Source organism: Bacillus rossius, chromosome 5 (genome assembly GCF_032445375.1).
Source record: "Bacillus rossius redtenbacheri isolate Brsri chromosome 5, Brsri_v3, whole genome shotgun sequence".
NCBI classification, from domain to species: Eukaryota; Metazoa; Arthropoda; class Insecta; order Phasmatodea; family Bacillidae; genus Bacillus; species Bacillus rossius.
In genome coordinates this window covers 44,908,181-44,932,899 of record NC_086333.1, presented here as the reverse complement: position 1 = coordinate 44,932,899, position 24,719 = coordinate 44,908,181, and the positions used below count along the sequence as shown (strand labels likewise).

The window sequence follows — 24,719 nt, the reverse complement described above, 5'->3', positions numbered from 1 at the left end:
AAGACGCGCGCGCTTTCACACATTTATCTTTCCGTCCCGACAAAACTGGACACACTGTCATAGAGGCGATCTCATGACACGCGTACTTCTAATTTCATCTTTATGTGCACGACGAATTCAGCTACTTTATGTGTACCTCGCTTGTGTGTTTAGAGTTTTATTTCCTAGCCTGATAAACGTCAACTTGTGCAGTGTTCGGCGTTTGAACGAATATTTTATAACATTAATGCAGGTTCACTACTAGTCTTCTGTGTGGTAAAATGCCCGGGACTGGGTGTGCTGTATCTGTTTGTAAAAATCGTCGTGAAAAAACAAAAAACGTCATATACCACAGTTTTCCAAAATAAATTGTGTTCAGAAGCCAATGGGTGCAACGCTGCAAACGACAAGATAAATTCAATCCTGATACTTCTTATGTTTGCTCAGATCATTTTATGGTCGAGGACTATGAAAGAGATCTACAGGCTGAACTGTTAAAAACTGAACCGAAGAAAGTTTTGAAGAAATCTGCTGTACCATCTCTAAATTTGTTGTCTAAGGATCATATTCACCGGGAGGACACAAATTCTGTACAACGTAATTCTTGGTACAATTCAAGACAAAACAAAAAAAAAAATTGCAACAGAGCTGATAAAAGAACCGCAAGAAATAAGTGTAATTGAATCTAGCAGCCACAGTGCTAGAAATAATGTAGAAAATAAAGAAGAAAATCTGAAAAAAGAAAATGAAATTTTGAAACATAATATATTACTTTTAGAAAATAAACTTCTCTCAGTCGCCAAAAATATTCAAAAATTAAAGAAAGAAAATAATAACCTGAAGAGAAAGAATGTAAAAGATTCTAAAGAATCAAAAAATGTTTCCAAGTGCTGTCGTCGTTGTTTACGAAAAATCAAATAGGGTTGCTTCTTGGAATAAGGAAACATGTGAGGTGGACTAATGAAGAAATATCTTTGGCGTTCACATTAAGGTTCCTAAGCAAACATTGCTATCTTTTTTCTGAAGAAAAAAATTAATATCCCTTTGCCAGGTATATCCACGCTTCAGAGGTGGGCATCATCTTTGGAAATGCGTGAGGGCCTACTTCAGCACGTTTCAGTATTTTGAAGTTGCCGGATCAAAACTGATTGATAAAGAACGCATAGCAGTCCTGCAATTTGACGAAGTTAAAGCAAAGAGAACTCTGGAATACGATGTGAAAAAAGATGAAGTTGTCGGACCTTTTTCATACATCCAAGGTATAATGGTTCGAGGCTTGTTTTCTAAATGGAAGCAGCCACTTTACATAAATTTTGACACAAAAATGACGAAAGATATTCTTCTGTCAATTATTGATAAGCTTCGTGGTGCAAGATACGTGGTGAAAGCCATAGTAAGTGATCTTGGGGGAGGAAATGTAGGCCTATGGAAGGAAATGAGTATTAGAACAGACAAGACATTTTTTAACCATCCTAGTGCAGAAACCGAGAAAATTTGTGTGTTTGCTGATCCGCCACATCTTTTGAAACTCATCAGGAATTGGTTTTTGGATACAGGGTTCAATTTACCTGGTAACATACACATTAATAAAGGACCAGTCGGAGCCCTTATAAATGCAGAAGAATCCTCAGATCTCAAAATATGCCACAAACTAACAAAGACACATATATCGGTAAAAAAAAAAAAAAAACGCCGCGGCAGAATGTAAGGAAAGCAAGTGAATTATTGTCACGAACCACTACTATCACTTTGAAAACTAAACTGCCCGGAATTGACAAGAATGTTGCACAAGCAACTGCAGACTTTATTCTCCTGTGTGACCAATGGTTTGACACCATGAACTGTTATATAGCTACCTTGTAATATTGGCGAACCATTCCGAAAAGCTTACGGCTAAGAATTAACTGCTCAAGACGAAATTTTAAACAAAATTATTGAAACAATAAGTACATTGCGTTGCTGCGGGAAAAAAACTATGCAACTTTTCCAGAAAGGTGTAATTGTGTCTACGAAATCATTACAGCTTCTTTACAGAGATCTAAAACTGACACATGGTATTAGTTACATATTGACCCATCGTCTTCAATTACAATATATTTGTTGTAGTATTACGAACTATATCTTGGCCACTTTAACCAAAGAAATCTGTTGCAAAAGTACAGAAAATGTTTGTTTTTTTCCTCTGCACAATGGCCACTCTTACGTTTCCGACATGAAAAAAAAAACCATGGAGAATGTGAATACAAAAAAAAATTCTTGGAGATTTGGTTGGGAAAAGGGGGGGGGGGAGGTGTTCCATATTACCACCAAAAATTCCAATCGTATTGCTCTTGATAGGCGTTCAATCCAACCAGCTGGTTTGACATGAATGAAAAGGGGGGGGGGGTATTTCCGCTACGCATTTTTATGGCGTTAAATTGAAAGCGTTCTAGTAGATCATTATTCAGCAAAAATATGAAACTGTGTATTTTTTTTCTCCCGTTGCGGCTCGACTGCGTTAATGAGAAGTTGCCGAGGAGTTACGACTTGACCGCGGCTAACACATTCTTGGCCAGGCAGCGAGAGGGATTGTTAGTAAAAGATCTGTAGCTCGGCCGTTCGGGACCACTGACATGGCCTACTACAATTTTTTTTCTATTGCGTTATCTAATCTTTAAAATAAATATTTCAGGGCGAATCGTTTGTACTACATTGTTTGGATTTATAAAGAATAAACTCTATAAAACTATTTACAACGTTTGAAATCAAATTTTTTGTATGTTTGTCTGTTTCTTTTGGCATCACTCAAAAACTACCAAAATAATCTCGATGAAAACTATTTTTTGTTAGTGAAGTCTTCAATTAACTTAAAAGTTAGACCATCAGTCATTACGTAATTAAATCCTTAAGATGGCTAAAAGGAGAGGATAAGATTTTACAATTAAAATTCTTATATCTGAAGGAAACAAAGCGGAACTTAAGAAAACGATTGTGAAAGTATCGAAACTAAAAAAAACACAAACTACGTTTTACATTTTTTATTAATTCCACACCTAAGAGAGGTTTATTGGATAATAGTTGTTTTATGAAGAAATAAAAATATACTAGCTTTATCCTTCAGAGCGAGATATTATAAATTCAGCCCACCGCAATAATGTACAAAAAGAGTTACATAGTGAAATTTTTTTTAAGTTATTGAAGTTATACTTATTTAGGCGCGTTGAGGTTTAAATTTTAGAATGCATAGAAATAAGCACCACGCAATCAAAATGTAACAGGATGAAGTCCAAACAGCACGTGCCTTTCGTCCAGTTGTGTTCAAACGCAAGATACACAAAGTAATACGTGTTCTATTTTCAAAGGAATGAAAAATAGTATCTAAAACATATATATGTTTCAAATTCAACTTGCAGCTAGAATTAGTAGGTGAAATAAATGTAAAATATTATATGTATGTTTCAAATTTAACTTGTGGCTAGAATTAGTAGTAGCTACATTTTTATGCTGAAACCAGCGAACACAGTATCTGTAATTTAGTTTTCTTCAGGAATAGATTCTTATAATTTATTACCTGAAAAAATTGTGTTGGAACATAAATGACGTCAATGATATTTACCAATTCGTTGGTTCTCTTTAATATGAAAAAAACAACCCGCTGCTTTGGCTCTTTCTTTTGATGTTAACTAGGCCACTCTAGACTTATTTGATAATACCAGAGAAGTTTAGTAAGCAGACGCGCGTAAGTAGGCACACGATTTTTTTTAAACTCGTCCGTTGACACCAATCATTCTTGGGCTCTTTCGTGTTAATTGAAGGACTGATGACGGCTTTGCACCGGAGGGCTGCAATTACTCCCCACTCGATGGAAACCTCGTTTCATTTCCGTCTGCTGATGAGTTACAGCAGCGGGTAAATGACTTAAACCAGCCCCAGGCAGTAAGGTGGGCGGAACAGGTTGTGCTAAGCATACAAAGAATTTTATTTTGTAGATCTTGCAATAACCGATATGAACCTACATTAAAAAAAAAGAGCAGATTGAGAGACTAAAAGGAAACTTTTTTGTTTTAAGGTTATAAGCGATGCAAGGTCAAGGAAACCAAACTTAAAAGACAACAGGGAAAACGTCACCCTTATAAGAATAACAACCGTAATCGGTACACTGTTAAAACTTTTAACCTTCTTTTTACGAAGAACACTGGTTACTAATTATCCAGAGATCTTCGTTAATTTACAGACACTGAGATCACTTTCTTCGAACAAGAATCCGAAAGAATATTCTTGGTAGGTAATTAACAAAACTTTAAATAATTAATGAGAACACTCTTATTTTGTCCACTGAAACATACAACTCGGACATGAAAATACGGCGTAGTTTCTAAGAACATTAATGTTCTTGAAATAACGAACAACTCTTCGTTTATTTGAGGTTAATTCTTCGATGAAAAGTCCGTAAATTTACTGCAATTTGAAACAGTATGAGGAAAACTGTCCGCCTCACATAAAAAAGTAAATGTTACTCGTCACTTAAAGGCTTCTCGCTGTTTAACTAATCAAAATTCTAACTAATGTCATGTTGCACAGATCTGAAATCTCAGACATTCAAATGTCACAATTTCTTGGCGTGTAAACACATCTTAGCTCTAGGTATACGGCATGTGGTAGGATAAATTTCGTTAAAATTGAATGGAAGATATGGAACGAAAATGTGACCCAACGATGGCGGACCCACGTGCAGCAACATAAACCCGTATGTAGTCACTTGCGTGCTCATTAGGGAACATACCAAATGTATTGGTGGGCCAAATTAATCTTCATTATAATGAAACTACCGCGGATTATATTTGGTGCACTAAAATAGTCATAGTAAAAAGTAACCTTAAGTTTTAAAATATCTAAGAAAACTGGTATTGCAATGATTACTATCTATATTATATATATTCTCCTTGCAATATTTAAACGGGTTTGAGAGCACAGCGGTAGAGCGCGCTTAAGGGACGTAGTTCAAATCTCGTCACTAGTATTTTTTACTTTTTAAATTATATTATAATAATGTTGAATCAGCTCAGTTAGGTTAAGGTTTGTTTATAGGAACTATTTACAGACTGATTTCAGTCGTTTAAACAAAAACAAATATCAGAACTTATACTTAGTGTTATAATCAGTGTTTTAAAATGTTTCAGGTCAATATTTTGATTATGCCATAGAAGTATAACTTTCATGTGCGAAAACTTCATAGTATTAAACTGTTCAGTGACTTTTAACAATATGGAAAGTATTTTAATAAAAATTCCGTGTCGAAACGTTTATTAACACGAACAACATAAGAACACATGAATTTGCTCGTTACCGTGGTTAGATGTTTACACGTCACTGCAAGATTAACTTTTGTTTTGCTGTTATGCATTTATGCAGCTATGCTAGTTTTGCTTAATCAGAGTGGGCGTTTCCCGAAAGGCAAAGTGACTATACCGTTTAGGTATATCAGATGCCCACATGAATTTATTACCTCTATGGCCTCGGTTGCAGTCAATTAATGCATCTCAACATAAATGTCCAACCACCTAACCAGCACCCGTGATAATGAAACTGGAATAAAATATATCGCGTGGTTGAAGGTATGCGCGGAATACGTCAAACAGGACAAAACTAACACCACGGGGGAAGTTTTCCCACTCATTCTGGGGAGAGTGCAATCATCACTATTTTTGAAGTGAAAACTTCTTTAGCCGCATTGAGCGACATGCTTGTGACGTGTTGCGCCAGACTGGCGACGCGCAGCGGCCTGTGTACATGTATACAGTATACGTATATATACACTAAAACATTGTATATACTTGACTGTATCATGTGCGTGTTGGACTCTTTTTGGATGGGTAAAATCTTGTGCATTCGCGTCACCGACATGCTGTAGTAGCAATAAGTGAAGTTAAACTGACCACGTGAAAAGTTTAATGTGTGTATACTGTGCATTGCCCAGTGAACACATGGCCTAGGTATGACATCACTGATAATCATAGATAGGTAATGAATTTTTAAGTAATTTTTTCATACCACTAACATCTGCTGTGACTATAAAATGATGTAGGTAAGTCATGCTGACATCATACTGATATTTATAGAATCGAGGTATAGAGAGCTCAGAAAATCTGTATGAAATCTTCTGAAGCCCTAGCCCGATAAAATAGAAATCAAAAATTTCAATTTTCTCAGTTTAAAAACAATTGTTTACGATAATCTTCCATAAAGTAAAACAAGAGAATAAAAAATGAAATATTTTATAATCAATACGATAGTGTCCAACTTTTATTTATTTGCAAACTACGTAATACCTATATATATTGGTAAGTCTTGAAACTGAATTCATGGCTGTGGTGCCTGTGGTGCCAACCACCATATTGGATTGTGACGTCGTGGCGGCCATATTGCATGACCCTGACCTGAGCAGTCATTTTTGATCCGCTATTTTTGGTGACTAAAATATTCCGCCATTTTAAATTCGAAAAATTTGTGCCATCTAACGCCCCAATATATGTTAAATTTTACGTTACGACCGCCATCTTTAAGAGCCGTTAATATCAGATTTTAAAGTCAAGGTCAAATGTAAAGGTCAAGCTCATATAATATGGCCGCCATGACGTCACTTTCCAAGATGGCGGTCGACATCACAGGCATGAAGCCAGTTTCAGGACATACCAATTATATACTACTCTGAACTGTGCTCAAAAATAGTTAATAAATTAATTTTATTTTTTATTTCAATATTTATTCATAAAACTTTATGTAACTGTAAGTAACTAGTTTTATCAATTAAATACTTCTGGTTTATGTAGCCTAATGGTTTAGAGAAACTAAAATGCCTACTTATACATCAATCCTAGCATTAACTTAGAACATGTAGTTTTTAACAGTAATTGTATAGTATGTAGTGTTGAATTAAACTACCTATTGTATGTGGCATTTTTTGTATTTTTTTAGGATATCTTCCATAAATTAATAAAAAAATTCAGATATTTTTGTAGAATTTTTTTTTTCATGATTGTTCTTTTTTTTTACAATAAATACATTTAAGACAAGGGACACATACAGACCGTCGGTTAAAACTTGTGTAAAACGTTTCCAGGTTCTAAATCCATGCTAGGATTGAAATATAAATTTGCCTTTAAGGTTCCCAGAACCATTGTACAAAACTTGTTGAAACGATAACACTTTTTTAAAACTATAAACTATATTTATATCATTGATTAAATTTAATCCACCAGCAGAAATACAAAATTAGACATGGAAAATGATTTAGGATACTATCCCGTTATGGGTGAGTCTAGCCGCGGGGCGTAGGCTATGTTTCCTAACGGTTTCGTGCCTTTGGTTCTATAGCAGATAAGTTCCATGGGACTCTAAACCTAAGACATATTTTTTTCCCCTCGAGTTCTGGAAATGAAGAAGGTACTGGCACTCACCATAAAACTACGTTCTTTTCTCCGGGGCTTTAGCCACAAAACCATCCCTTGTTCGGCATCGCTCACCCCTTTGGTACCCAAAATTTCCAAGACTCCAGACTCCTATCTTCAATAGAAGACCCTGAGAACGAATCCCGCCCTCCAATACCGACCTGAGGATAACGGTACAGATTTGTGGCTGGGCTGCGATACAATACACTGGGCCAGGTACACAGACCCCATCGCAACCCGACCCCCCCTCCCCCCTAAATAATACCGTTCGCTGGTTTCGTACAGTTTCGCTAAAATTCGTGCAACGTACTAGCGGTAAGATGTGACAGGCATGGCTTTGTCATTATAGTCATGCAAACCATTTCTCAGACAGAAATCCAATGTTATATATATCATTTTTTTTTTTTTGTAATTTGAACATAAATATCCATGTTAAATTATAGGTATTTGTAAATTTGATTTTTTACATTTAAAAAACTTTATCACTAAAAACAGTGTGGAAGTCATACTAGGTTCGGATTCTTACTCGGACATTCATGCTTTGTGTTGCCCCACTGCCTTCAATAGTTGAAGTTATTCGTAAACTGTTCACCTATCCAGTATTGACTGCGCGCATTAATAAGCATTACAAAATATAGTCCAATTATTGTGTAATCGAGTGTATTTTCCATGGTTTAAAAAAATTATGCTTAAACTAAACATCAATTAAAATATAAAATTATGCACCAATTTTGGTAAGAAAAAACGTATTTCATGTATTCAAAAATAACCGTAACCAAGTGGTGTACAATGTTACAATATATTTCTAGTAGTATTACAAACTATTTATTGGCAACTGGTTTCCAAAGGAGTCTTTTGTAAAAATACAAAAAAAAATCCTGTGCAAATTTCTTACAGTTCTGAAATCAGCATAGCTTGGAACAGCTAGTATGTTTTTCTTTGAAAATTCATGCCACTAAATTTTTAGGGATTTTTAAACCTCACGTTAACTCAATTGCCTTTGAACTAAAATAAAGTTACAGAACTATTCCAGAGTTGTCAATTTCTGAGTGCCTAGTTATAGTTTTGATATGACTCGAATAAATTCTGTAAGTGAATGGACACCTCTATCTGTCTCATTTACTTAATGGCGTTCTTATCACATAATTAATAAAAACAGATTTTAATAATATAAAATTATAACCGATTCTAAGTGGTATGTATTTTAAAGAATACTAGGAAACAATGTTAACTGATAGTTAATGTATCAACAATATTATAACAAATGTAAACTGATAATTCATAGTACCAATTCAAAGATACCTGCACACTATTTGTAATTAAAATTGTGCTTATTGGCACTACAAAGTATATGTTGCAATTAATTTGCGTAAAATCATTTGATATTAAATAACACTAAATTTAAAAAAAATTAAATTCGTTTATCTTAGTTAACGTCAATAAATCAACTTTATTTATTTTTGTGACCAGTTGTCAGTCATTTGATTTTGAAAAAAAGTATTTTCTTTCTTGTGTCCAAATTTATCAAGTTTAAACACAATGATTGTTATAAAAAGAACGTCGCGTGCTTCTATGCATGTACGTCAGCGACTTAAAAATTTTTCTTCAAACATTGTCGACGAAAACGCAAGCCAGAACGCAGGAAAGTTGTAAACTTGAACAATAACTCCTTGCTTTGTGTTATTGCATCTTGCGCAGTTTGTAAATCGCTACTATAAAAGTGATAGCAAAACAGCTAGCAACTTTTTTTTCTTTTTTTTTTCTTCTCGTTGTTACGTATCTTGCGCAGTTTATAAACCCGGCCTTAGGCACGTTCTACAAAGACGCGGAAACAGAAACTGATCACGTAAATGGAAATGGATCTCACGGAACATAATTTCTACAATGGCACGCAGAAGGAGACGGACCCTTACGAATTAACTCGGCGATGCTGAGCTCTTCCATTTACGTCGCTCCGTGCGATCAATAGAAACCAAGTACGGTGGTAGCCATGTTTTTTTTTATGTTCCAAAACTTTATTTTTTCAATTACAAGAATATCTAGTTTTCTATTATTACTCTGTCATTCATTTTGATTATATACTAGCTGTGCTAGCCACGCGTTGCTGTGGTTCAGCCTGGTTAAGTTGGAAAATAAATAAAATAGAAAGCACGTGTTTGTAATATATGTTTAATATTAAAAAAATGAAACTTCTTTGAGCGCGATGAGTCGAGGTTTGAATCTGCGAATAAATTTCACTTCTATCAGGTGTACTGAGTTAACACGCGCTCTATTTTTCTATAGGTACATTTTTTTTAATGATTATTAAATTTTTTTTCTTTATTGTATAAAAACACGCTCGTATATGAATGCAACATCTCGGAAATGAGCTGTTTTGAATAAACGAACATTTACACACATAGGTATATAAGTTATATAAATTCTACCCATGTTATGATCTAAAAGCATAACATTTAAAAAATACTACTTGAAATGCAGTCTCGCTGGTGGGCCGTCTGTTAGTTCTAGAGCTGTAGCAAACTGTATGTATTCGGTACTGAGTAACGGGTGCGCCATCTAGTACCGAGTAACGAAACGTTACACACGGCTGAATTTCGTTACTCGCATTTTTCGTATGTTTTACGCATGCGAGCGCTTATTCGTTACAAAGAACGATGTTTGTTTATTAAGTAAAGTATAATTTGGAAATTCGTCGTCCAAGTTTTTTTACTGTTTATTAAGGGTATTGTGTGTGTAGACAAAGTTTGAGATTGGAACAGAAACAACTTAAGAAAATATTTTTTTACAAATTATAAATATGTATTTTTTTGTTTTTTATTATCGCGTATTTTCACGTTTTTATTGTTCTTATCTTAAAATAGATATTATAATAAAGCAGCTCTAATGAGACTTAATTGTTTCTTGGTTAACAAAAGCTGTTAATTATCAAATATTTTAAATTGTTTATATTCGATTTATTATTATTTACGAGACGTCATACTGTACGCGTACGCAATACGACTCGATTCGTTGCTGTAACATAACATAGCATGTTATGCGGTATCAGAAGTAACGAGTAACGTAACGATACGAAAGCAGTGGCGTAGCCAGGATTTGTGTATGGGGGGTGTTAAGAAGCATGGCCCCCCCCCCCCCGTATTAAAGCAGGGTTGTCCGGGGGTCTTCCCCCGGGAAAATTTGGATTTTAAGGTCTAAAATAGTGCTATTTTAGCAGTTTTCAGTACTTAAATTAAAATATAATAATAATAATTTTTTTTATTAATTTTAATATGAAATTTGTTTGAGTGATGAATAAGAAATTAATTAAAGATTTGGTGCTAAGGGGGGGGGGGTTGAACCCCTAACCCCCCCCCCCCCCCCGGCTACGCCCCTGTACGAAAGTAACGAGTACTAATTGTTATAGTAACGAATACATACGGGTACGCTTTTTTTTTTCGTTACTTTTACACCTCTAGTTAGTTCCCGCGATAGCGAACAGGCTCCGACGTGCCCGCTAGGAGCCGATGCGGCGCGCGCAGCCAGCTGGCAGCGAGCGGAGACCCCACTTCGGCCGCCGTCGCGCGTGGCGCCCGTCGACGGCTGCTATCAGCGCGCGGTGGGACGCCCAGACGCCGCCGGCCCCGGGGGTGGAGGGCGGGGGTTGGGGGAGGGAGTGTATTCTAGGGCCAGACTGGGGCCGGATTGCTTACTGTCTGTTGCCGGCGCTAAATTTAGAGCGCCGGCCGACGCCAGGGTTGTTAGGAGTACCGTTATCGCAGTACTCGTACCATTATAACGGTACTCGTACCTTAACTGAGCCTTTATGTACCGCGTGCGATGATAAGGCGGTCACGGGACTCTTAATTTGTTAAATTTGTTTTTAATCATTAATCTCTGGGTTTTTTTTTACGTATGGTGAAGTTAAGGTGCTGAAAGCCATGTCTTACACTTAACTACAGTAAAGTACAACTAATTAACTATAGATACTAAAGAAAACTAAAATGAAATACCTAAGTCAATTTAGACCATTCATGTTTGTTTCATATATGCCTATAAATTCTGGTTCCACAGGAACAAATAAAATAAAAATTAAATAGCAGGTATCTAAATGAAAAGTGAAATAGACATGGTTTAAAGTGTTTCCCGAAAGAAAAAAAAACTATCTATTATTGCTGTCAGTATTTAAGTGAGTACGCAGGAAAATCCTCATTGGCTCATGGCAAAGTCCGCCACGTTCCCTAATTGCACATGATTTTTATTATTTATGGCGAAGCTAAGGCTTTTTACCCTTCTCTTACTCTTAAACATTTGGCAAATTACATAAAATCGCGTTTCATTCTCGTGCGATGACACTAAACTTCACTTAATCCAAACTAATAACTTAATAACCAAAGTCTAGACATTACAAGCGTCTAAATTGTATAAACAAAATCAGGCAGTAAATAAAAAATAATAATAAATATAGGGCCTAATACAATAATGGAACGGAAATGAATGTTAACGAATGCCTATAAATCAACCTGATGTGATTCTGGTATCACTGACGACACAGAACGATGTATTCTGCAAATAAGCGTAAACCAAGTTTAATTAGTCAACTTTTAATAAAATTTTAATTTAAAAACGCACTTGCGTCATGCAGTCTTCAGTTCAAACCTGGTGAAGACAAAATAAAAATGATAACACATCCTTCCTCCACGGAAGCCACCGACAGACTCGAGTAATACAACCATTATTTTAAGATAATTACTGAGCTGATAATCGTCCGGGACGAACCATAGTTTCGTGCGCAGTGCGCCATTATATCGCACGCGCCGTGCCATAGCACAGGCGCCGCGACGAGCCGACGTCCCTGGCCAGACTGAAGCTGGCGGGAGGTAGAATGGTCAACTGCACCCGGCGACGCTAATTTTAGCGGCGACGCTTCTGCAGCGACGCCGCGTCTCTAATTCCGTGGTGGTTGCAGTCCTGCCTTCCCCCTCCCTCCTTGTCCCTCTCATCCGTCCGTACCCCGTCCTTCCGTCGATCACGTGACATGCAGCCAATCAGATGGCCCGATGGATTCCATTCGCCCGTCCGTCAAAAGCTTTCCAAGCTTTTACTTTCGACGGACGGATGGATGGATAGATGGAATTGTAACCTCGAAAATGTCTGAAAGACATTTTATTTAATATAAAAGTTTTTTTAAAAATTTGTTTAGGTATATGTTTAGTTGTTTTTTTAACATGCTTAATGAACAAGTTTTAAGCCTGATATTCGAAACAAAAATCGTCCGAGACACAAAAAGTAACATTAGTTCGAAATTATATTTCAATTAATATTGTAACCAGCGTGAGAGACCAGACCGCGATGCCAGGTTCGGAGCTGGCTGGCCGCCCTGCACGGCCACTGACGTCACGCGCCATCCATTGACGTAAGGCATACCACGCGTGCCTGGCCGGATTACAAGGGTCGTCGCTACCCCTCCCCCCCCCTCCTCCACCAACACACCACATCCTGCCACAGCATCGTTATCTATCGCTGAGCGGCCTTGGTAATTCCGCGGGCCGGGGCGTGAGAAGTGAAGCTTTTCTCGACGCTTCGGGCCGGCGCGGGATGACGCGACTCACCCCATCTGCACTCGTCAGTTCTAGAAGGGCGCCGGAGACTACCTGGTTTTCGGTGACAAGAGTTCCGCGACGAGTTCCACGAGTGCGGACTGTGCAACTTGGTTGAAACTGAGTGACTTGGGGATAAATATTTTTAAGTGCGATTAATTGGTGATTAGGCATTTTTAAGTAAGGTTATTTATTAGTGGTGTAAATATTAGTAATCAATAAAACTAATAAAACTTAACTGGGCTATCCATTACGAACTCAGTAGTTTTCCCACATATTATTAATTCGTAACAATAATTAGAGTTTGTTTGATTATTTATACGTGCTTAGTGTACATGATCGTCAGACTGGTAATCCTTTACAAGAGGAATTTTCTCAAAAATTTAAAACCTTAATATTTAGTTGGTAGCATCCAAGTAGAAAAATATGAACGGGTGGATCATTGTGAATCGCACGGCTTGTTGACTGACGGACGGATGACGGACGGGTGATGGACGGGCGGGCGTTGGACGGGCGGGTGTAGGACGGACGGGTGACGGACGGATGACGAACGGGTGACGGACGGGCGGGTGACGGATGGGCGGGTATTGGGTGGGTGACGGACGGGCGGGTGACGGACGGTTGGGAGACGGACGGTTGGGTGGGTGATGGACGGACGGGTGACGGACGGATGGGTGGGTGACGGACGGACGGACGGGTGACGGACGAAAGGTACGGATCATTTTGCGTCCAGCTTAACTCGGGGTGTCTGCTTGACGGAGGGGGAGGAGGAGGGGTTAGGTTTGAAATTCCCTCTGTCTCTCTGGCAATGACCCCACTTGCAGGTGCTCACACACTCACCGAACCCGCATTTGTTTCAACAGTTTCCACATTCTCTTCCTGTCTCTCTCTCTCTCGCTCTCTCTTATGAGTCGTTTACCGCCGCGAGCTAGGGAGGGGGAAAAAAATTCTAAGACGGCTTGTTTTTAAATTAAGCTTTTAAACATCACAAGGAAACGCAATTAAGACAACTGCGTAGCTCGAATGGGGGCTGCCGGTACTTTGAGTTAATTAGTCCCACTCTGCAATTATATAGGCTTTAACTATACCTAAAAGACACACAAATGGTAAATTTACTGCCAACAGCAAAAACCGTAATATAAAAAACTATAAAAAAGAGTATTTCATGATGAGAGATACAGCGTTTTGCAAATTTTACGCTTTTATTTGTTTTTTGCAAACGCATGGATTATTGATTAACGTGGAAGCACAAAAAGCATTCAAGACTTTAATGAATGTTATACATCCTTTAATTTCATTCGTGGCAAGAACCACCTTGGATTGGAGTGGTTGGTTCACTCGCTTTCCACCGATGCTATTTTTTCCCTTCCGCAAGTACACCGCAATGCACAGTCTCGAACGAACTGTGCCTGCCTGCAAGACAATCTAATAACCTAACTACATTCAAGCAGAGGCTGAAGAGGTATATTTTGAACACCTAATTCGCATGAAAACTTCGCGGCTTACCTATTGCATGAATCAGTGTGTAAATTTGTGACTGCTATCTGACTGCGTATTATCTCATATTAACAACGAATAACTTTTAACCATTAATTACATTCCATCAGGTGTACACACACACTAAATATTCAGTTACGTAGTTTTCTGCTTAGCATTCAAATTAGTTTTACATCAACTACTACTTTACAACTAAATATATTTCATTTATGCTTGATTATTTTTTATATATATGTAGTACAATCGTAGAGTATCTACTGCAATAATGTGTGTGTGAATGTGTGGATGAATAGTATTAATGTATTACTACATCATATCATATTGGCAACAGATGACTTTTAACCGTTAATTACATTTCAGCAGGTATGTGTGCCAATTTCAAGTTAAATTCAAATTAGTTTTCTCTTTATCTTTTATCTTTGTATATTTAGTTTACATTAAAATTTATTTTATATAAATTACTATTTTTCTATGATTTATTATTTTAATTTTAATATGCAATGTTAATGTTAAAACATAAATTTTTAATGTGGTTTATTGTAAGAAAAGACGTATCGCATTTACTACGCCACCGATATAGTCGATAAATATCTTTAAATAGTATTAGTAAAAGCAAAGTATTATCTTTGAAAGATTTGTGCAATTGGAGTGCATGACTTGATGTAAGTTTTTGGACATACGCAATGGCGTATGTCCAAAAACTTACATAAAGTAAAAGCAAAGTAATATCACTTTAAAGTTGCCCCCAATAAAATATATATAAATATTTTTTTGAATAAAGCCTACAATATTTTCGGCCAACCTGAAGTCCGTGTTACACATTTAGCTCTCCAAGACCGGAAGTGGCCCGCGACCGAAAAAGGAAATCACTACTCCACTGAATTTTTTTTCTCAATCAAACTACCAACACACTTTTGCAAAATTTTACTTCGTAGATTCATTATAGTCTGTGTCATTTATTTTATTTATCGTTTGTATTGGTGGCAAAGTTAAGGCTATAGGCTACGCCTTTTCTCACACTTAACCACATTAAAAATTTATATTTCTCTATATTAACATTGCATATTAAAAATAAAATAATAAACCATATAAAACAAATTTTAATGTAAACTAAATATACAAAGATAAGATATAAATAGAAAATTTATTTGTATTTAACTCGAGATTGGCATTCACACCTGCTGAGGTGTAATTGAAGGTTAAGAGTCATCTGTTGTCAATATGGTTTAGTATATCTTAAATACAATTCTCCCACATATTCACACACACATTATTACAGTAGGTAATTCGTGAAGTGATCATTCTGAGTAGGTGTTTCAGAGATGTTTATTCAGCCTGTGTTTGAAGGTTGCTAGGTTATTAAGTAAGGATGGCTTTCACCCCCTCCCTCACCCACCGAGTGGTACTCCCCCCCCACTTTCTCTCTGTGTGTATGTGTGTGTGTGTGTGTGTTGCGGTCAATGCCGATGGGGAAAAAATTACATTTCCTCACCTTGCTATTTCCTTCCAAAACTCAACGTATAAGAATTAGTGTAGTCAAAAACATGTAAATACTTTTTATAAATTGACCTTTATGTAAAAAATGTGTCACTAAATATTTTGAATATTGATTTTTGAACGCTCAATTGTTGTGAATAAGGTAAAGCAGTTGTAATTATGTATCTTTCGTTTGTAATAGGTATGTTTTTGTTATTGACCTTTTTTAACAACATTCAACTTTTCGAATTCTAAGTATGAAGCCGTTTTTTTTATACTTACATAATCATTCCCAAAGCTCCTGAACACATATGTGTTACTTTTGGGTTCGTTATTGACATCAATGTGCATAGACAAAAATATAAAACTATTCCAGTTATAAAAAAATTTCACTCGCTGTAGCGCTGGCAAATTTCCAGAGTCGAGCTCAGTTAATTGAGTCATTCCATTACAGTTTGTTCAGGAAATTGACAGCGTGCTCTAAAAACAGACATAATTATTTTTCTAAATTTATATTTAAAACATTTATTTCAGTATCGCTCAGAAAATAATTTTTTATATTCTCAATTAGAGTTACGTTAAACTTGTCCAAATAATTAAAATTTTAATGGAAGATCTGTTAAAAGGCCTCATTTGAAACCGTGGGCTGCTAGAGTTTATTCCGGTAATTGAATTTGCTGGCTAATGAGTGATTTTCACTGATTTTACGGTAAATTTCACAACTTAAAAAAAATTCATAGCGAAGTCACTGATTTACCAGTCAGTAAAGATTTGTTAGCACAATTTTCAATTACTAACATTTCACTGACCTTAATAGCATATTCAAATTCAAGAGTGAACTGGTTGATGCCCGATGACGGAAACGCATCGCAGTTCCCGAAACGTCGCAACTGATTTTGTCTTCGGAAGCCTACTGTGTTTCGTCTGTGCTGTCGTCGTTGTGTTGTCATATTACGTTTTTAATTTTATAACTGATGGGTTCGCCTGTGCGTCGCTCGCTGTAATGTCCATGTGTTCTCTAAATCATCTGTTAAGTATCATGGTTGTGTTCTTCTGTCTGTCTTTGTGTTGTCCAACGTTGTTTACATGTGTTTAATGTTCTTGTTGCAAATGTCTCGTCGTTGTCAGCCCACTGTGTTCGTCTATGCTGTGTGTTGTTCTGGCTAATTCCTTTCACGGAATTTTCTGTGCTGTCCATAGTTTTAACTTTTGATGAGGCTGATTTTGGCTGGTTTTCTGTGAGTTAATGTGTTCATCTTTATTATTCCATTTTTCGGGTGACATACAGTGCAAACTATCAATATCGTATGTCCAAAAAAGTGTTTTGAATCAACATTTACTAGTTTTAAACTAACTGTGAACGGATTTTATACTGTTAATACTAAGAGAGTTATTGATAATTTTTCTTTAATCTCTTCTTTCCCACCCCTTGAGCTAATGGTTCATGTTATCAAAAACTTTTCAGATAAACGTTTTATCCTACTCTTAGGATGAGCTATTTTTCATACGAAGGGAGTTAGAGTAATATTTTCCAACAACTATCCCGTTCATTACGATTTCGCACATTAACAATCTCGAGACTGTTTATCTTTGCATGTTATCAATAAGTCTTGAAATAATTTGTGCAGAATTAAAAGCATATAGGCTATAGATACTACATATTTATATTAGGTAACATATTTATTTGAGTTGACGATGATTTTTGGGTATAGGAATCATGAAACGAAAAACTACATAAAAATTTCCTGAAGTCACACCTTTGCTACGACTGAAATTGGAAGTATTTCTTCGAAATCTAAATAAAAAATAATGCGTGCATAGTTTTTAAGTGCCTGTTTTTAGCGGTCGGACTCAAGAAACGAAAGGACGCAGCCCCAACGTGTTCGCACTGATAAAGAGCACTTGATAGAACTGTCGTTCTGCCGCGGGAGACATCGTGTCTCATCCTTAGTTTGCAGCGTTCATCTTAATGGGCATTTACTCTCTCTCTCTCTCTCTCTCTCTTTCCAGTGCAAAATTCCTGCCATTAGCGCCACAACCTTCACGCTTGCTTTATCCTAGCTGACAAGGTTGCTATTTTTTTCCCCCCGCGACGCGACATTCATCGCACCGCCCAGCAAGTCACAAGCTGATAGTAAAGTTTTTATGTTGCACGTTAATAAGTTTTTCTGCCATTCATTACATCCTCTAACCTCGTTAACGAGCAAATTCATGTGTCCTCACGTTGCAAATAAACTTGTAATACGAAGATTGGACACGAGTATTCTTTAAAATAATTCCGAGCATGATTAATATAGAAAAAAGTATTCCTTTAAAGCAAAAAAAACTGTAAAAATTTATCCCATATTTAAAACCAAGCTTTGATTATTTTAAACAAGAGGGTACTATTAATTTTCCAGGGTTAGCCGAACAACAGGTGTACCGAATGTGTCCCGTGTAGATGCATCAACGCTGAACCTGTAACATTTCCCCCTAGACTGGAATTATCATCGCTTGGGTTTTTGAGTTTATGCTTCTTTAGGCGCACTGAGGGTGAAATCTTATTATGCACCAAAAAAAGCTAGAAAAAAATAATAAGTGCGCATTACACAAAGTAAATTTAACCGGTTGAAATTCCAATGCGCATACATGCAGATACTTCTATAGCTACGAGCCAAAGTCCTCAGGATGGCGGACCCACGTTGGAAAAATGCGCTGGTATATATTAACTTACATGAAAATCGGGTATTGGTAAGCGTATTGGTATGCCCAAGTAAACTTTATGGTAGTAAAACTATCCTTGAATACATTTTCTATTTGTAACTGAATAGTCATAACAAAATATAATCGCTACGTTAATAGTATCTGTAGTTTATTATCCAGGAAAATTGTGTTGGAACCGACATGGCGTCAAGAATATTTAACATTGCGTTGGTTCTCTAAAGCATTACGTACGCGGCGCTAACTTTTAAGTATTTTAAACTAAAAGTTGCAGTCCAAACAATACATCAAAACAAAATTAACCTGAAACATTTTAAAACATATATTATAACATTAAGTATAAGTATGATTTTCTTTTGCTTAAACGACAGAAATCAGCCTGTAAATACTTCCTAAAAATAAACATAAAACTTATTGTGCTGATTCAACATTTAATATTTGCCAGTAAAAATTACATCACGAAATTATTTTATTTTTCATGTAGTCGAATATATGTAGGAAACAATTTGTGTGTTTCTACATTATAATGAACGCTGCACTATATCTATATTTCAATCCTGACTAAGGATTGTCAAATTTGTAATGCCAGCACTATAACGAATTTTTTACATTATCATTATTCCTTTTTATGCTATAAATTATTACATAAAGTATTAAAAAATAGTTTTACTATAAACAATTTACTTTGACACATCAGTACGCTTAGTACATCCCATGAAGTTCACGAAATTTAATATATACGGATGAAACACGTGGGTCAACCATACTTTTTGAGATTTCTGAGACTTCCACAGATGGCAGCACCATGTTTACACATTTCCGTTCCAATCGACTTCCAATCCGTTCACGAAATTATTCCTCCCAAATACCGTATACCGGGAGCTAAGAAGTTTACACGTAAAAAAAAAATAACAAAACTTATTATTAACGGTGGTTTACAAAATATGGTTTTTGGTGTTAACAATCCGGCTAGTATCAATCTGGCAACAGTGGGAACCATTTACCCTGAACTGCAATCTAACAGTGAGGCACACTATAGCAGCCACCCTCCCGACATGAAGCCCTAGCGACCGCCCGCCGAGTTATAAATACCGTAAAGGTGGCGGCCGTGTTTCTGTGGGCGGGGCTCACCGCCGCGTGTGTCTAGCGTTTGTTTCCGCGCGGGGAATTGTGATTGTGTTTCTTTAAGTTAAACTTCTTTAGGCGCGTTATGAAAACATTATGCCGTTAATTTTTAAATCTAATATTATTAAGCTTTAGACAAAAATAAATAAATATTTAATAAAAATTGTGAAAATCATAAAATGGGCTAAATTCCTCATTTACCAGGCTCCATTAAGCCAATGATGACGTATTGACCGCTATCTTGGCAATTCATTATTATTGACATAGAAATGCGGGAAAAAAATTAAAACTCATCAAAAATTCAATATTAATGTAATGAATCATTCGATAGATTTTCGTCCACATGATGATTAGGACAGTACAGAGTTAATTAAAATGATTAATTATATATTAAACTGTTTAAAGTTTGAGGTAAAATATCTGAAAAACCTCAATATCACATGAAACAGCAGGACAGAAGAGAAATAAGTTAGCACACACCAAGTGCCAGTCACTCATGTGGTAAAGACCACGCGATCGATACCCTACCGCCAACTTCGTATTTTAACTTCCAATGCATGTGAAATTAAAAGTATTTACATACGACTAGTCAAAGTACCTAAATTAAATCACGTTAACCACAAGTATTTTAAAAAAAACTCCCAAGGTCAAAGGCAGGCACTGGTTAAACGAGGCCGTCTGTCGCTGCGTGCAGAAAGACTTTGATCGCGCGCACGGTGAAAAATTCGCAAGCTAGCAGAATCGTTGGGTGGCTGTCCAGCTGGCCTCGAGACACGCAGTGCACTGACCATCATGCCAATACGTAAAAACATGGTTGAAATCATAACGCAGTACATGAAAATCACTTGTTGGAATCGCTTCAAAGTACGAAAAACGGAACGAAAGTAGAATACGAGCCTGCTAAAGTAACATTCCCCCCCCCTCGAAAATTTTTATAGTGCACAGAGTCGAACCCAGGTCATATGCTACAAAAAAAGACATCGCCACAAAAATAAATAAAACAACTAATTTCCATGCAGGCCATCCGAACCAATAGGTATTTTACGACGAAACTCGGCGAACATTTTAAAAGGTCATGCTCATTGTCAGGCACATAGACCACGTCTCCAAACCGCGAGGCCAATAATGACCTGACTACAATCTTGACTACGCACATTAAACAAAACGACAAACATTCAACAAAAGAAAAGGAAATGCAATTGACACACAACGGACATGCAATGCACACACTGGTCACACAATGGACTCACTGGACATGCAATGCACACTGGACATGCAATGGATAAGCAATGCAAGGAATGGACCGACAATGGACATGCAATTCACACACTGGACATGTAATGCTCACACTGGATACTCAATGGCCACATATTTGACAAAAAGGACACACTCTGGACAAACAGTTGAGAGAACTCAGACTTAGTTACAAATCATATTTTTTATAAATAAAACAATAAATTTGAAAATAAAAAAATAATAATTTAATTTTGATTTATACACATGCAGGTAAGACAAATTCTTATTTATGTACCTGCCTTAAAAACGCTGAAAATCACTATCATGTAAGACGAACTTCCTTCTCCTTAATGTCTAGCGAAGCACTCCTTCACTTGAGATTGTGAGTGAGCATTTCGCATCCCACAAGAAAAATAAATAATATTTACCTTAACACAACATGTTGTAGGAATATGAACTACTTGCGACAAGTTTCTTGTATGCGATAAATTAACTCGCTGACAAAATATTAAAATTCTATTAAAGTAATTGTTCTAATTTAAGACTCTCAGTATGCATCTGGTATTCGTTGCAGAAGCTAATACGGCTCCCGTTTCGTTGCCTGAAACTGTATCAAAAAGATGCTATAGATATTGCAGCAAGGAGTTTGTCCTGAGAAAGAATGCTATACATCACGAGAAGAATGTTTGTATTAAAAACCCACTATGCAAAATGTTAAGCTGTAATCGGTGTAGCAGGTTGTTTACACGCATTGATAGCTTAAAAAGACACGGCAGCATTTTTAAAGCCAAGCCCACTTACAAGATACACGAAGACGATGGAGCTACTATTATAAAGAAGAATATGTTGCATGATGTAAATAATCTTCCTTGTCTTAAACGTGATTATGTTCATAGATCTCCTGATCTCGACAAAGCACTTAAATTGAAGGATGCTGGCAGTTTAAGGAAGACTAACTAAAACCAATGGAAGTATCATCACCGTGAAAATGTGTGAATATATTCAAGCCGAATTTAAATAGATCCTATGTAGTTGTAAAAATTATGGACTCTTAAAAAGGAAGCGCGAAGACGATGAAGAAGCTTCGACATTAACGATTTACAATTCTTGCAGTAATCCAGGTGAAGACGCTGACTTCTACGATGATGGCGACAATGACTTTGAGGCTGACGATAAAACAGAAGACTTCAGATATCTTAAAAATATCAATATAACCCCCACCCCCCACCCCCACCGATCTGCGCCCCTGGATCTAGCTCCATGACACCATGTCTTGTGTACTGTTGCTACCTATCTAGCTTTCTGGTGGGGAGACAATACTATTCTATAGTAGATACGAAGACGAAAATTTTAATTTACACAAGTAAAAACGAAAGTGATATGTATTTAATCCGGCATTATATTGTCCAGTTCACTCTCTGTAATCCGGCAATAATCAAGCCACTCGCGTTCAGATTTTCCCAGGTGAACTCTTGTTGCTGACCTCGGTCGCCAGCGTTGCTGCGCTGCAAGCGTTCTTAGTTCGCTCAGAGTGTATCCTCACTATCGGTTTCCGTTTCAGTGCAGCCTTGCCTGTCATCTTCGCTGTGGTATGTTTTCTAAAATCAATTTTGTTATATTAAAATAATGCAAAGTATTTTTTTTTATGATGTCGAGACCAAAATATACGCATGCAATTACTTTTACTGGAAAATTACGCGATATTTGGAAATAAAACCATTTGAAATTAGGTTACTGATTTTTTAAAATAAAATCGAGTGACAAACGGGTGTAGTCACAACATTAAAAATATTTGTATTTTTTGATTTTCGCCAAAGCTCTAAAAATCATTAAACACCACAACGACCTTGAACCCTACAGAACGCACTTAATGTAGAGTCGTACACGCCATGTTGTTGTTTTTTTTTTTCTCTCGTAATGACTCCTAGTTATGGGTAGGGACCCGGATATTTCGCGGATTCTTCTGGCCTCAGGATAGAATTCAAAGTTATAGATGTGCTCGACCCATGTTTACTTTCCCATTGGTTGATTTCTAAGCGAAAACATTTTTATCCTTGTTATTTGGCACTACCTGATTCGCTTACTTCTCTCCTAGCTGGGCATCATTGGCTCCCGGTCGTAGAGGGGCGTGTCCAAATAACTGCGTGCCAATCATGAACACAGTGCGAGAGTGTGAAGGTTTGCATTCTAGCTTGCGACTAAATGAATCCGCGAAATTTCCGGGTCTCTAGTTATGGGCTATTTCTATAAATTTAACACTAAACCACATACATGTATTGAAGCCAGGATCGATAGTTTCATTACTTTATCACAACGTTGTCAGAAAGTATAGTTTGGAGCATGCTGTGGTACTGTAGGTAATCTTAATATCCTGTCGGCTTAATGTTTCTCTGTGAATACCGAGTGGCGTTTCTCTCCTACAGTATCACTTTGCAAGCTTAAGGTATCTGAAGCACACCTTTTAATCAAATATCAAATACTGTTTATAAAGATTTTTCTCCATCTTTACGTAAAACAAATCACTTTTGAATAAATAATGGTGTTCGTTTAGTGCGCTAAATTAACAATAACCATACAATAATGGGATTAAAATTCTTAAAAAAAAAAAGCTTGCATAAACTGTAACGCACGACACGTACATTTATTAATTTATATTATTACACTATATTTATTAATATTATAACGTGTATGGGTAGTAATACAAAAATAAGAGACAACATGTTAATGAAGACTCCGTGGCGCAACGGTAGCGCGTCTGACTCCAGATCAGAAGGTTGCGTGTTCAAATCACGTCGGGGTCATAGTCTTATTTTTAATAAATGATGATTTAAAAGCTCAGTATTGTCTTTAAAATGCCAAAGTCAATTGTTAGGTATATAAGTTTTCCGCAACTTGTTGCTTAAACAAATTTATATGAAAAATTCATTTTATAACCCTTATGAATTCTTTTATTTAGATACCTGTATATCCCAATCGCTTGAAAACACAATAGTAAATTTTATTCCCGTACAGAGATTGGTACAAACGTGTAGCAATTTAATGGGCATACGCCATTGCTGGTTTACACTTGTTTCCATAGAAAAACCTCAAGAATAAACAACAAAGATGAACACACGAAGAACGAGCCAAATATTACATATATAGACAGCACAGATAATTGCGTAGAAAGAGTTTCTTCTAAAAATGTCACAGCACAGACTAACACAGTGGGCTAACTAAACACGAGACAGTTGCTACAAGAACAGTTAAGAAAAGTTAACAAAAACTACAACCGTGGTAACACAGCGACGCACAGGTGAACAAAGCGATGAAACTTAACATATATAATCTATACAACACAACGACGACAGGACTTATGAACACATTCGTGATTGTATGAAAGAACAGTTTTATTTATGTACTCATTTTTGTTGACAATTATTGAGGTGTTTCTGTGACAACCAGTGTACACCTGTATGAAGATGAAACTACTTTAAAACTTTCAAAAACTGTCAGTCACGCATTTATTACGGTCATATTGACCTGTCGAGAATGATCACTACGGGCAGTATTCCAAGACGTTCGTGTGAGTAGCGAATAAACACTGCCTTGCTGGGATACAACCGTAACATAACTCGCGGGCCGTATTCCAGAAAGTGTCCAAACTGAATCCCAGTAAGGAAACAAATCGGCAACAGTTTTAATCAACGGTGCCCTGCGCGTG

At 36.7% G+C, this 24,719-nt stretch overlaps 1 non-coding gene across 1 annotated transcript; it reads left to right on the top strand.

Annotated features, from left to right (window-relative positions):
* Positions 1–23,745: 23,745 nt before the first annotated feature.
* On the top strand, positions 23,746–23,817 carry Trnaw-cca (transfer RNA tryptophan (anticodon CCA)). Its single transcript has one exon. It is a non-coding gene; the product is annotated as a tRNA-Trp (tRNA).
* Positions 23,818–24,719: the final 902 nt, after the last annotated feature.